Raw genomic sequence first — 6,441 nt, forward strand, 5'->3', positions numbered from 1 at the left:
ACCAAATAGAAACAGCAAAGCCATGGCTTATTTAGAGTGTAACAAATATACTGCTTGAGGTGCTAAATCAGTCTCCAGTGCATTACGGAACACATCACTGGGCCCAGTTTCATGAAAACACTGTCAGTGTTTGGAGCACGGAAATCGAGGTTTTGTCTGATACATAGTGTGTGTGTGTGTGTGTGTGTGTGTTTGTGTGCGTGTCTGTGTGTGTATGCACATGTGCATGTGCTCCTGTGGCTGTTGATATAATAGCAAATGCTTTATCGAATGCGAGATAACGCTAACAGCCTTCATGATTGGGATGGGGTTTATGGTATTACACAGACAGCGTCCAGTGGAATGATAGATAAGATCAGAATCTGCTGGAATTTCCCTGCAGTCTAGGCATGATCTGAGGAGAGAAATACTTTTCCTGGCGATGGCACTTAATCAGAAGGATGATAATCGATTTCAAACTGCAAATATCTTTCTGGCTGACAATGTTACGCTCCAGAGTGGCACATTTGGGAAGACTCCTGCTTCTGAATTTCATAGTATTCCTGTAGTGCAGAAGGAGGCCATTCGGCTCATCGAGTCTTCATCGACCCTGCAAAAGAGGAACCTCCCTTGGCACTTTCCCGTAACCCAATCGAAACTGCACATCTCAGGAGACAAAAGGGTGAATTTTAGAATGGCCATTTCACCTAACTTGTAGACCATTGGAATGTCAAGGGAAACCGGAGCACCCGGACGAAACCTACGCAGACACGGGGAGAACCTGCAAACGCCACACAGTTGCGAAGTTCGGAATCATTCGGAGCCCTGGCTCTTTGACGTCCCCGTGCTAACCATTGTGACACGGTGCATGCGTTTAACTTCATAGGCGTCATAGAATTTACAGTGAAGAAGGAGGCCATTCGGCCCATTAAGTCTGCGTTCGATTCCCACTCTTGGATTTGTTTGACAATGGAAGAAGTGGAACTCAACGCCGGTTGTTAACCAAATTTCTCCGCCACTGGATATCATTCTCTGAGAGCATAGACATAGCATTTACAGTGCAGAAGGAGGCCATTCGGCCCATCGAGTCTGCACTGGCTCCTGGAAAGAGCACCCTACCCAAGGTCAACAGCGCCACCCTATCCCCATAACCCAGTAACCCGACCCAACACCAAGGGCAATTTTGGACACTAAGGGCAATTTAGCATGGCCAATCCACCTAACCTGCACATCTTTGGACTGTGGGAGGACACCGGAGCACCTGCAGGAAACCTACGCACATACGGGGAGGATGTGCAGACTCCGCACAGACAGTGACCCAAGACGGAATCGAACCTGGGACCCTGGAGCTGTGAAACGATTGTGCTATCCACTATGCTACCGTGCTGCCCATAAAGAATGTGAGCAAAGGAAACAGAATCTAGAGATGATCTTTTGAGTATTTCCAACATCTTCCGTTTCTGTTTTCGATTTCTAGCAGCTGTACTATGTGACCTCTGTGCTAATCTACTGGGAGCTAGGCAGGGATCTAATTCACTACTGGTACCACTCTGACTCCTGAGTCAGAAGGTTGTGGGTCCAAACCACAGTTCAGACACTCCACTAAAGAACGAAGATGACATTTCTATGTTAGTATTTCTGTACTTTTATCGATAATTTTGCTGTTATTTTATCCATTATTTCCGGACATTCAGAGGGAGGGAGAAAAATGAAAGATATTGCAACTCCGGGCATCTCTCCACAGAGCGGGGGACGGCTTCCTGAGTCATTGTTGCAAATTCTAGATAAGGAGGTAACTCATCCAACGTGGATTTCCAAAGCACGTCACAACTGCCCGGCCCTGGGCCACACTCAGGCCTGGTAAGAATCAGAGTCCGGCTCCAGTGTATTAATATTACGGAGAACCGAGCCGCGGGTCAGACTGGGGCTTGGAAACACACTCGGTCAGTTATTCCAATGTACCAATAACAGAGACTGCCGGGCCCGAGGTCAGACTGGGGTCTGGTATAATAATAATCACAGAGACCGGCTCCAGTGTATCAATAACAGAGACTGCCGGGCCCCGGGTCAGACTGGGGTCTGGTATAATAATAATCACAAAGACAGGCTCCAGTGTATCAATAACAGAGACTGCCGGGCCCGGGGTCAGAGTGGGGTCTGGTATAATAATAATCACAGAAACAGGCTCCAGTGTATCAATAACAGAGACTGCCGGGCCCGGGGTCAGGACTGGGGTCTGGGATAATAATAATCACAGAGACCGGCTCCAGTGTATCAATAACAGAGACTGCCGGGCCGGGTCAGACTGGGGTCAGGTATAATAATCACAGAGCCTGGCTCCAGTGTATCAATAACAGAGACTGCCGGGCCCGGGGTCAGACTGGGGTCAGGTATAATAATAATCACAGAGACCGGCTCCAGTGTATCAATAACAGATACTGCCGGGCCCGGGGTCAGACTGGGGTCTGGTATAATAATAATCACAGAGACCGGCTCCAGTGTATCAATAACAGAGACTGCCGGGCCCGGGGTCAGACTGGGGTCTGGTATATAATAATCACAGAGACCGGTCTTCTCATTCTTACCAACAGTTCTCTATTTACACAGACATGCAAGAGCCGGTTCCGGCAGCTTATGAACACCATATTTATTTGTAAATTTAGAGTATCCATTTATTTATATTTTCAATTAAGGGACAATTAGCCAATGCACCTACCCTTCACAGCTTTGGGTTGTGGGAGCGAAACCCACGCAGTTAGGGGTAACACTGTGGTTAGCATAAATGCTTCACAGCGCAGCCTCCCAGGTTCAATCCCGGCTGGGTCACTGTCTGTGCGGAGTCTGCACGTTCTCCCCGTGTCTGCGTGGGTTTCCTCCGAGTGCTCCGGTTTTCCTCCCCACAGTCCAAAGATGTGCGGGTTAGGTGGATTGGCGAGGCTAAATTGCCCTTAGTGTCCTAAACAATAAGGTTAATGGGGACTGTGGGTTACTGGTGTAGGGTGGATATGAGTAGGGTGATCATTGCTCGGCACAACATCGAGGGCCGAAGGGCCTGTGCTGTACTATTCTATCTATCATGAAAGTGCAAACTCCACACATGCAATGGACCGGGATCGAACTCGGATCCTCAGATGCGTAGGCAGCAGTGCTAACCACTGCACCACTGTACCGTCCCAGTTTATGGATACTTATGTTTAAAACCATCAGTTTCGGACACAAAGACTAAAAGCCAAAGCCACATCACAGGAAGAATCAGTGCCACAAATGTTAACGATAATTGTTCTTTTCGAAACAAGTGCTATTGACTGTTTACTTTGTCCAAAGTAGTGGATTGCAAACAGCAACGACCTTCTGAAGGATTCGTGCAATTATCTACACACACCAAGGTTCTGCCTAAAGCCAGGATTAGCCAAGATCAAAGCTGTGTAATGATTGTATTTTATTCGGCCTCAATGAAGGACAGGGGTAGATACAGAAAAGGTGCTGGGACAATGATTAGAGATGAACCATCCAACTGGTCCCATTCCCTCTCATCCTTCAGATCTTAATACCATCAAATATTTATCCATCATTTTCCTAAGTTGCTGTTAAATCTGATTCCATCATAATTTCTCCTTGTGTGTTCCAGTTTATAACAACTGGCTGTGTAAAACAATCCTCCTGTTCAATACAGTAAATCTGTGTCCTCTGTTAGAGACCCTCCTGCCAGTTGTAAATAGTCTCTCTTTAATCACTGTACTCAAACCTTGATGGTTTTGTTTTAGAAGTTTAATTAAATAGACCACAGAAAGATGGAGAAAGATTACAGAGAGAGAGAGTGAAACTGAGGCGAAGAAATGAGAAAGAGAGACGCGGGGTTGAGCGATAAAATCTGAGAAACAGTAAAGACAAATTACCGGGAGAGGGGAGAATGATAAAATAGTGAAATGGAGCAAGATATCATTTCCTGGCTTCAGAGAACCGGGGAAACTCAGTGACTGATCCACTGACCATCCAGTTATGTCCTAGAATGGAAGTTTTAAACAGATCACAACAGGTTCATTTGTAAATGTCACCACAATGTGATCTGTGTGACTCTGCCCTGACTCTGTGGCAGATATAAGCCGCATTAACAGATGTTCTCACCAGATTGTGGTCCCTGGATTTATTTTCTGTTCAGAGTGAGATGTGCGGTTTGGAACCGGCAGCAGAGAAACAGGAAGTTGCGTTGCCTGAGAATGAAACAGCAGGCGTCAGTTTCATGTTATCACCGTGAACAGTCTTCCTGCCTGTGAGGGTGAACTCACTCTGACAGCATCAAGAACACCCACACAGATTGCCGCCGGCCTCAACATTACATTCACCTCACTTCCCATTCCCTTAAAAAGTTATATTATTTGTTTGGAAACACAGTAACCGATCGGGAGATGCACAGATGATCTTCACTGGTCATAATACAATTAATAATCTGGAGAGATGAAGGGAAATTAAAGCAACAATCTGTTAACAGAGGTTATACTAATGTAGAAAGTTTGAAGTCACTTGGTGTCTGAGAACGAGAGGGGGGGGGAGAGAGAGGGGGGGGGTGGGAGGGAGAGCGGTTAAGTTAATGAGCTGGTGCCTTTCTGGCACAGAATTTTCCTCTGATGACGTTTTGGTTCTTAATTATTTTCAGAAGTGTCTTCAACAAAAAAGATTTAAACACGAGGTGCCATTTAAACACTAGGTTCCAGACTCGGCTGCTGTGTGCCTGTGTGAGTGAGTTAAGTCTGAGAGAGAGAAGAGGGTTCAACTGATTTAGGTGCAGCCTGAGACAGAGAAAGCGAGCTGAACCGATATGTAAGTAATCTGAAAAATATATTTGTCTTTTCAATGGAATGAACAGCTTGATATTACTGGTTTAGCTCACTTAGCTAAATCGTTGGCTTTTAAAGCAGGCCAGTACAACGGTTCGATTCCCGTACCAACCTCCCCGGGTTAGACGCTGGAATGTGGCGACTAGGGCCTTTTCACAGTAGCTTCATTGAAGCCTACTCGTGACAATAAGCATTTTTCATTTCATTTCATACACACACAGTTTCAGACTCTGTCTCTCACAATCAGTGGCCACACCAAAAGCAAACAGAAATCCATTCAGCAAACAAGGTGAAAGACAATTCGGATCATGAAAGGAAACAATGGGTAATTGCCACAGATGAACACAAGGCTGAATTAGTTATATCCAACACAATGGAGTTTGTGACTGTGTTGTGCAATGTGAAGTTCAATATGGCTCCTGTGTTTCTGTTCCTCAGCCTGGTGATGAAGTGAATGTCACAAGATTCGCTCCAACCTACAGCAAATATTACACACCCATTACCAGACCAATCACACAACACCAAATAGTTATTCATTATGCTTTTGTAAGTGAATTAAGCCTGAGAGAGAATAGAGACATTAATTAATCTAGGTGTAGTCTGAAACAAAGATATGAGAACAGATCGGCAGGAGTTTTAAATATGTATTTGCCTTTGCAACGAACTTCCGTAACAGCTAATAGTTATTGACACGACAAAATGTATTCTTCCAAACACAAGTGAGTTCCCCTTTCCACGCACAAGGCAGTAGTGCACTGGTATTGTCGCCGGACTCGTAATCCAGAGACCCAGAGTCAAGCTCTGAGGACCCGGGCTCCCACCACGGCAGGTGGTGAAATTTGAATCAAGAAAGATCTGGAATTAAAAGTCTAATGATGATCATGAAACCTTGTTCTGTGTAATCAAAACCCATCCGGTTCACTGATGTCCTTCAGAGAAGGGCACCTGTCGCCCTTAACTAGTCTGACCTACATATGACTCCAGATGATTCCACAGCAATGTCGTTGATTCTGAAATGCCCTCAGGGATGGGTGAGAACTGCAGGATCAGCCAGCGACGTCCACATCCCATGGACGAATAAAAAGTATTGTCCTTCCTTCCTTCCTTCCTGTAAATTTAGACAGGGTTCTAGAGCACTAATTGCTGATAGAGCGGAAATTAATATAAAGTGAGACAGATTCCAGTGCCGTAATTATTGATGCAGGGTCGAGATTAACGAAAACTGAGATAATGTCTAATGCAGTGATTACTGATTCAGGATATACATTCGTACAAAGCAAGACAGGGTCGATTGCAGGGACGGCCCAAGATTAATGTTAATAAATATAGAGCCGACTGTGATGTTCACCGTTACACGCTTGAGATTATACACATTAAGACAGATGTCCCTTTTTTCTGAGTGTTTGTGCGTGTGTGTGGATATTTTCACACCAAATTCCTGCACAGATAATTCCTTTGTTTTATACACCGATTAATGGGACGGAGTATGGGGAACTTTACTCTTCACATACCCTGCGTTTTTCCTGCTCTGCAAGTATCTGATGGTAGGGCAAAGAGGAAGCTTTACTCTGTTCCTCACATGTGCTTTACCTGTCCTTCACATGATAGATGGCGGATGTTGTGGGGG

This window comes from Scyliorhinus canicula, unplaced genomic scaffold, assembly GCF_902713615.1.
Source record: "Scyliorhinus canicula unplaced genomic scaffold, sScyCan1.1, whole genome shotgun sequence".
Lineage (NCBI taxonomy): Eukaryota > Metazoa > Chordata > Chondrichthyes > Carcharhiniformes > Scyliorhinidae > Scyliorhinus > Scyliorhinus canicula.